The sequence below is a fragment of the Lactuca serriola genome, chromosome 3 (genome assembly GCF_051521515.1).
Source record: "Lactuca serriola cultivar US96UC23 chromosome 3, Lser_US96UC23_V15, whole genome shotgun sequence".
In the NCBI taxonomy this organism is placed as follows: Eukaryota; Viridiplantae; Streptophyta; class Magnoliopsida; order Asterales; family Asteraceae; genus Lactuca; species Lactuca serriola.
Genome location: NC_136410.1, coordinates 102,237,175 through 102,247,012, shown reverse-complemented (window position 1 = coordinate 102,247,012; position 9,838 = coordinate 102,237,175).

Sequence of the window (9,838 nt, the reverse complement as noted above, 5' to 3'; positions counted from 1 at the left end):
GTAAATAATTTTAGAGGGCAGGGTGGAAAAGGTAATTTCCTGGATTACTTTGAAAGAAATGGAGAGAGAAGGGACTACTTTTGACATTATGGGAAAGTTCTATTTGATCGGGGTATATATATCTCGTGAAACCCTAACCCTAGGGCATGTATGCAGCCGCCAAACCCCCCTAAGCATCGGTTCCTATTTTCCCGACCCACCTCCTTCATCTCCGATAGTCGCCATCACCGAAGGATGTCCAGCCGCCACCATCTCCACTGTAGCCGAGAAGAGCCGCTTTGACTGACAAGCCTGGCTGTCGCTGCTACCGCCGTGGTTAAGGAAGCAAACCCCGTCTCCTGTGAGCAGCCCAATCACTGCCATCCATGTTGTTGTTCCAATCAGGCCAAGCCGCCTCTGGGTCACCTTGCCATCAAAGTTCCGCCACCGCTACATGTTGCTGGAGTCGTTGTGTGCAATCAGAGTCGCCGGATCGGAGAAGCAAACCCTGTGTGGTTCAGGAATCGATTTTGTGTGCACCTCCTGCCACCATTAGCTACTTTTGCGCCGCCACCATAGTCGTGGTGGGGTATTGTCGTTATCAGTCGCCACTCCGCCGTCGCTAGAGACCATCGTTCAACGGTCTCCGCCACTATTGCCGATTGTTGTGCCACTGCCGCCTCTAACCACTGTAGGTGGGAGTTTTGGATCCATTTCTCGAGTATAGAAGAGTATTTTACTTAGTGTGTGTTGTCTGTATGCCATGCTTGTTCAGAAAAGTGAGAAGAAGGGCCACCACCACCGTAAGGTGGTGGCTGCCGCCATGAGCCACCGCCGGCCACCACGGTGTGGTTATGTGTGTATGTGTTAGTTAGTTAGTGTGTGTTTATCCTTGAGTAAAGAATTGTAATTGTAATTTCCAAAAGATTAATGAAAAGAAACTCAAACCACCACCGTAAAGTGGTGGCCGCCGCCGCGAGCCGCCATTGACCACCACTACCCAAGGTGGTAGTGGGTGGTGCCGCACTAGCAAACCCTAATGGGCTTAGAGATTGGCTTTGGGCCTATTGGGCCATGTTTGGGTGGAAAACCCTAATTATGAGTATTGGGCCTTAGACTTATTAGGCCTACTTGTGGGCCATTGGGATTGGATTGTGAATTAAGCCCAAATTATTCCATGCCATTTATCTAGTATAGGAATTAATGGATCAAGTCCTTAATGGGCTAATTGAGAAAATCCTAATATTAGAGAAGTTATTAGGACACACACAAGAATTCTTTAATAAGTGAAATATTAAATAATAATCGTTGGAAGAAATTAATCTAAGCAATAATGGACTTAATGGATTAAGTCCTTAGTAGGTTAAGCCCTTAATGGGTTAAGTAAGAAACACTTAACCCTAATCATCATTTTATGTGAAACCCTAATTTCACTTGGGCTTTGTGTTGGGCCATCCAAGAATAATCAAATGGACTAGAGTAATTAGTTGGGCTTTAGGGTAAGGCCCATATGAAGGATTGGGCCCAATTTGGAAAATTGGGCCGTAGATGGGACATAGTTTGGGCCTAGATGGTTGTATGATATTGGGCCCTTAGAATGAGACATGTTGGACTGGACTGAACAATTGGGCCTTAAGGGAAGTCCATGTAGAGCTTTGGGCCCAATTTGGAATGTTGGGCCATATGTTGGGCTTTGATCCCTAGTTGACTTTGGGCCTATGGATTGGGCCTTGGGCTTGGGTAAGCCAAGCCAGGGGTAATGTAGTAATTACCCAAAGTATTTATTTATAGTTATGTGTTAGAACCCAATTATTAATTGGGTGCTATTTGGTGTTGACAGTTCGGGAATCTGTCATCCAACAGCTAAGGTTGAGTCTGCGGGACTTCAGCAGTATAAGATTGTGTCTACGGTACGTCAGTAGTGTGAGGTTAGTTTCCTTCCAGTAGGAACGGGTCTACGGCCATAATGTCGGCCCGTTTAGTTAGCAGTAGTTCCGGACTACAGTCTGATGCAGTAGTTCATTATGCTTGGTGTCTTTGTGATACAGATGAGTTATGTCTTCCGGACTATGGTCCGATGCAGTATGCAGTATATGTGTTTATATTATATGCTATGATTATGTTATACTATTTTTAGTTAGTTCCTGACCTCGGTCCGATGCAGTAGTTAGAGTGCTTGATGTCTTTGTGATTCAAGCATGTTTTGTGTTATGTGTTCCAGACTCTGTTCCGATGCAGTATGCAATATATGTATTCATGCTAGTTGATGTGTTTATGCTATGTTATGTTCAGTCATGTTCGGACTTCGGTCCGATGCAGGGACAAGGTCCCAATCAGTTCCGGACTTCGGTCCGATGCAGTTAGTTCCAGACTTCGGTCCGATGCAGTTAGTTCCGGACTTTATTCCGATGCATAGGGCAAGGCCCTGGTTAGTTCCATACTCCGGTCCGATGTAGTTTCCAGAATTCGGTTCGATGCAGAGGGCAAGGTCCTAGTTAGTTTCTAGACTTCGGACCGATGCAGTTTCCGGACTTCGGTCCGATGCAGTGGGAAAGGCCCAGTAGATGCTTTATATGTTATTGTATGGTATGTGGTAGTTTGGGGGAGCTCACTAAGCTTCGTGCTTACGGTTTTCAGTTTTGGTTTCAGGTACTCAGTCTTCAAAAGAGGAGCTCGGGAAGATTGCAGTGCACACACCATTTGTTCAGCCTGGGATGTTTATACTCTGATATATTTGACAGTTGTTAAGATATTTTGAGATACATTCTTTATGATTCTTATATGACGTTTGATGAATATGGTTTTATTACTAATTTAAAACGAAATTTTCAGACTGTATTTTTGGGATGTTACACTCCCACTGGCTTTGACATATATACATGATTCATCCTCGCTTCGCAGAAAACCAAACTCTTTGACTTTCTCATCAAAACAAAGATTCCATATGCGAGACATTTGTTTCAATCCATAAATGGACTTCTCAAGCTTGCACACTTTATTGGGATTCTTTGTATTGACAAAACCCTCTGGCTGAGCCATGTAAATATCCTCAGCCAACTTTCCATTAAGGAAATCGGTTTTGACATCCATCTACCATATTTCATAGTCATGAAATGCAACAATGTCCATCATCACCCTAATAGACTTTATCTTTGCAACTGGTGAGAAGGTTTCATCATAGTCAACTCTGGGAGTTTGAGTGAAACCCTTCGCGACCAACCGCGCCTTATAGGTGTGCAAATTCCTATCCATGTCGGTCTTCTTCTTTAAGATCCATTTGCACCCGACCGTCTTACGACCTGGTACATTGTCAACCAAATTCCAAACTTGATTGTCATACATGGACTGAATCTCGCTGTTAATCACCTCTTTCCACTTCTCAGACTCCGGGCCTGCCATGGTGTCCTTATAGTTGTTAGGTTCGTCCAAATTCACTAGTGTACTATCACTAATGAACGTATCTCCTTCTGTAGTAATATGAAAAACATAAAACTGGTGTTAAACCCTAACTCTTTCGGAACGTCTAAGAGGTAAGGACTCGTCAATCGGTTCAACTAGAGTTTCCTCCTCGGGTTGAGCGCCAGCATTAGAGGTTCCTTCACCGCTTGACTCTTGAATCTATTCAAGATCGATTTGCCTCCCACTATCCCCCTGGCTTATGAGTTCTCGCTCACAGAAAACCCCTCTCCTCATGACGAAGACAACATTGTCACTCAGTCTATAAAAGAGATATCCAAAGGACTTCTACATGTAGCCGATGAAAATACACCATTCACTACGAGGTTCGAGCTTGTCGTGAGTCTCTCGTCTTACAAAATCCTCGCAACCCCAAACCTTGATATGTGCTAACGAGGGAGCTTTCCTTGTCCATATCTCGTGAGGTGTTTTGGCAACCTTCTTCATAGGGACTAAGTTAAGGATATGGGTGGCAGTCTCTCAGGCATACCCCCAAAATGAGATAGGGAGCGAAGCACGACTCATCATGGAACGAACCATGTCTAGCAAGGTTCGATTACGCCTCTCAGCCACACTGTACAACTACGGTGTCCTAGGTGGCGTCAATTGCGAAACGATTCTGTATTCCTTGAGGTAGTCGTGGAATTGAAGACTTAGGTACTCTCCTCCTCGATCGGATTGAAGCATCTTGATTTTCCTGCCCAATTGATTCTCCACTTCTTGTTTAAACTCTTTGAACTTTTCAAAGGTTTCCGACTTGTGCCTGATTAAGTAGATTTACCCATATCTGCTATAATCATCGGTAAAAGTCACATAGAAGCGGCTCGCGTCCCTTGTGGTGGATCTAAAGTGCCAACACACATCGGTGTGTATGAGATCCAATAAACACTCACCCCTCGTACAAGTGCGAGTGAAGGGTGACTTGGTCATCTTTCCAAGTAAACAAGACTCGCATACGTCATCGTCCCTAAGGTCGAATGACTCCAACACTCCATCCTTTTGGAGTTAGGCTATGCGTTTCTTGTTGACATGTCCAATACGACAATGCCACAAGCATGCTTTATTCAAACAATTGGATGAATCAATACATAATACATCATTTCCTAAGTTGTCTACAACCATCACAGTTTCATATATTCCATTACAAGGCAATGTTTCAAAATAAAAGACACCATTAAGATAAGCATTAATAGAGCCCTTTTCATTATCAAATGAATATCTAAAACCTTGTCTATATAAATCATGAAATGAAATGATGTTGCTTTCCATATCTGGCGAATAACAACAATTATTTAAATCTATTCCTAATCCATTACTGAGCATTAAAGAGTAAACTCCGATCTTGGTGACAGGAGACGATCTTCTCTTCACCACGATCAAATTTATCTTCCCATGCTCCACATCCCTATTTCTTCTTAGGCCCTGCAAATCAAAACAAATGTGAAAACCACATCCTATATCAAGTACCCAAGAAATAGCCTGTGATGAATCATTTGATTTAATAGTGTAAATACATGCGTAGGATGGCTTGATCTTCCCATCCTTGATTGCTTGTAGATATTCTGCGCAACTTTGTTTCCAATGCCCTATCTTGTGGTAGTGGTGGCACTCTGCCTCATTGGGGTTTGAGTTGGGTTTAGCATAACCAAATTTGGATCCACTAGAAAAGGTACCATCTTAGGATTTTCCTTTTGTGGTGGCTCTTTGAGGGAGCCTTGCTCTTCTTACCCTTCCCTTGCCCAATTACCAAGACTGGGGCAGCAGCGGGAGCAACAGTTGATGCAACAGACTTACCTTTAAGATTGCTCTCATCAGTCCTTAGAAAGCCTTGAAGCTTGCTCAAAGTGACATCTTCCTTATTCATGTGGTAGGTCATGCGGAACTGGTTGTAGCAGGGAGGCAAGGAGTGAAGGATGATGTCGATTTCCAGCTCTTCATAAAAGTTAACATTCAACTTTAGCAGGCGATCGAAATATCTCTGCATCTTTTGCAGATGAGCGGTAAAGGACTCTCCATTACCCATTCTGGTAGTGATCATCAAAGTGATGATCTCGTACCTTTCTTTCCTAGCGCTCTGGTGGTACCGGTCCAGCAAGTCTTGATGCATTTCATAGGGATACATGTCCTCATAGGACTTCTGGACTTCTGCAGTCATAGTCACCAACATGATGCAATGGACTTTCGTAGCATCACACTCATGGGCCTCAAAGGCCGCGATCTCTTCAGCAGAGGTAGTGTTGACGTTGATTTCCTTTAGCTTCTCATGGAGGACATACTCTTTGTCCTCGTAGCGAGTGACCATTTGGATGTTGCGGATGCAATCATTGAAATTGGACCCGTCAAAGATCACTCTCCCACACAAGTTCATGAGTGAAAACAAGTCAGAGGAACTCGAGCCGGAAGCAATGTTGTTGACATTCGACATCTAAAATGGAAAAGAACAAAGTTTGATTAGAAATGAATCCCCAATTAAACACCCAAATGAGAAATTAGGGCTATGATCCAACAACATTATTTACAAATTAGAAGAGGGATTCCATAATCTAACAAGTAACTAATTTGAAGGTAAGTGAATGACGATTCACTAATTCTCCACCATGAAAAACGAAAAAGTGATTAAGTTTTAAATGTATTGAAAATTCCTAGATCTTTTGAGATTCATTGAACTTTTCAATGGCATGTTTAAATCTCGATATGCCCCTCAAGTTTGTGACTGTGATGCCGAGGATCACAAAGCGGGTGTGAATAACCATGCAAATGTACATGGTGTCCTCATTGTTACAGTCACCTATTCGATGTTCTGGTTAACCACATACGCTCCATCGAACTATGACAAAAAATGAGTCACCCTTTTCCACCTTTTCTTAGAAGCCAACTAGTGTGCCGGTTAACCACACATGCTCCACTAACGTCTTAGCAATGGTACAAAGTGTAATTTCATGGAAGTGCATGAATTCACTTTTGCCTAAAGTAACTAAGATTGAGAATTTTTTAAAAACATTTAGTTACTTTTATAAATTCATTATAATTTTAATGAGGAAAGGATTGTCCTATCCTACCTGTTCGACTAACGACCCTCTACCAATCAAGGTAGCGGTGGGTGAGAGTGGACACCCATTAAACAACCCTTTTATAGGTCATAACCGTATACCCCCCTTATACATCGTCTTCGTGAATGAGGCCTACTAATGGTAAGACTAACATTTAAGTTATACATATATATTAATCTTATAATATTATAAAGTATAAGGTTGAATTTTAAACTTGTAAAATTCTAGGGTTTGAAATTTAAATAGTTCAAATTAAACTTTTATTCAAAAAATTTTAATTTCAAAACTTGAGTGCAAGTTTTGAACTTTTTAAAACACATAGGATCAAATAGCAAATAATTTAAAATTAAAAATTTAATTTAGTGATTATCTAAATTTGACCAAATCAATTTTATTCACAACATAATTCATCAAATAATTTAAATAGTCAACTATTATCGCATAAGAAATTTATTATTCAAATAAGTGGTAATTATCTTTCGTTTTGAAAAGGCTAAAAATATAACAACAATAATATTTGGATTTTATTAGTCAAAAACAATTTTGGCAATTATCCTTAAGCAAAACAACAAGAAATCCCGAATATCCTCTGTTTGACACTCCGACTCGCCGAGTCACTAACTGGACTTGCCGAGTTCAGCTAGTGACTTGCCGATTCAGGTCGGGCATAAGGCAGAAAAAACGATTTTCAGAGAGGATTAACAAGCAAGACATCAATACAAAAGAAACCAATCAAAGCTCTGATACCACTGATGGGTTTGAGCCAAAAGAACATCCTATGTGCTCATGCAAAACCTAACGCTTGGATCTAGGTTTCTCTATTATACATGCAATTCATCCAAGACTTGCAAACCCTAGATCTAGTGTATATAATTCGAAATTGACATCACAACATAGATCTAGATGATTACCTCTTCTTCAAAGCTTGAATCTTCTTATCTGTGGAGGTTAGAGTCATAAGTGTCACTCCTCTAATGGCTTACAAACACCATAAACAAGAGGATGATCTTGGAGAGAGGTTGAAAGCTCTTGAAATCGGCTCTGATACTCTTAGAAGTAGGGTTAGCCGATTTCTGAAACCTATGGGGTCTATTTATACTTGTGCTGCTAGGGTTTTAGTCAAAAGCCTAATTGGATAGCTTAGGCCTTAAGCAATCCAAAGAACCTTCCAGAATAAAGGCCTTGGAGGAAATTAGATGGGCTCCCACTCTAATTTTCGTCCACCCCTTAAATCCAAAAGGATTCTCAGCCCAAATCAACTATCACATAATTGACAGTTCCAGTCCCCTTTATTTAATTAATCTCTTTTAGCCACATAATTAATTCTTAATTAATTCTTGTCTAATATTAGTTAAACTATATGCTTTCTCATTTAATATATTATTCATATAACATATTAATAAATCACAATAACCTCTTTATTCATAAATCATCCTATCATGTTGCTTTGGTCAAGGCAACGTAAAAGAACCATGCACAACCGGGTCAAATACTTACCAAATATAGTTACGGGCTTAGACATTAATCCAACAGTTATATCTCATACGCATTCATCTGGATGCTTCACAATTTTTTTAATTTTGGGTTTTGTGTTTTTGAGTTGATTTTTTCTATGATCTGTGAGTTATTAACGATCCAATTCTTCTTCATTTTTGAAATTTAGGTGATGGGAAAATTTGAACTTACTATGTATGCATCCCAACCATTCCATCAAATACCAAAACCAAAAATTTTATAGTGGAATAAAACATTATTAAATTACAGTCATGGATGTTAGATTGTGCTAGAGCTAGTTATTTATTTATTGTGTTCCTACTATTAGATCAATTCTGATAACATATCGTATCATTATCTTTGGGTAAAAAGAATTAAAGTTATATTAGTTGTTAGACATTCATCTCCAATAGAAAACTAAGTCCAACATTTTATTTTGTTTCTTTGTTGAGAAAGATGAATAAAAGTACTAGAATTGTTAATGTTACCTATCTTCCATCTTTATTTATTACAGTTAGTAGTATAAGGAATGATATGTAATAAAACTGAGCCATTACATGATATGTTTATGTGGCTTCAACTAAAATTCATTTTTGTAAGGATTTTTTGGATTATACGTAGATACCATATATAATTTTAGCTCTACTAATTACTTACTTATTTTTAATAAAATTTTTATCAACGGAAGTAAAAAAATGACCGTAATCGCGATAAATTGAAAACTATATTTTCTAGTATTTTTAGAAAATAAACTTGCAACTAAATTAGAACCATGAAATCTAAAATTAGTTTGTATCATTAAAAATTAAATAAATAAATAAGTGATTGCCGACAATTTTTTACCACCGGTCTATTTCTATTCTATTCCATCAGACAAAACAAACATTTTTTTGTTTAAGACAATCGAATGAGTATACTCCATCTCAAACACACATCAAGGGAAAAAAACAATGAAACACAATTTAATAATGAACGAATCCATTTACAAATATATATAAATCACATGTGTTCAAATAGACGAGAATAACTAAAGAATCAGTAATGCGAAAACGAGTTTTATCCACATAAATCATATGTGATTACATATATATAATCACGTGTGATTAATTACACGAAAAAACTATTTAATTGAAAATGTGAAAACTAAAAATTGCACAAATAAATCATATGTGATTAAATACATATAATCACATATGATTTATATAGAAAAAGTTATTTTTTACATACTTGATTTAATATTACTTCTCTTGTATTTAATCACATGTGATTAGATATATTTAATCACATTAGATTTATATGAACAAAAATGAATTATTTCCATATAAATCATATGTCTTGAAATAAATATATAACCACATTTAATTATATACACGAGAACAATTGTTGAATCGAAAACGATAAAATGTATATTGTCCATATGAATCATATATAATTCGATATATATATATATATATATATATATATATAATCACATGTGAGTATATGTACCTAATCACATATGATTTTTCTATACAAGATTTATTTTTGTATTATTGATTCAATAGTTGTTCTTTAGAAACTTTAATCAAATGTGATTAGAATATATATATATATATATATATATATATATATATATATATATATATATATATATATATATATATAATCACATATGATTTATATTACAATATTCGTTTTGCGTTTTGATTTCAATATTTGTTATCGTGTATTTAATCACATGCAATTATATGTATCATATCACATATGATTTATGTGTGTAAAATTTGTTTTTGCGTTCTTTATTCAATAACTGTTCTTTGTCAACTTTAATCATATGTGATTAAATACATCTAATGACATGTGATTATATGTATCTAGTC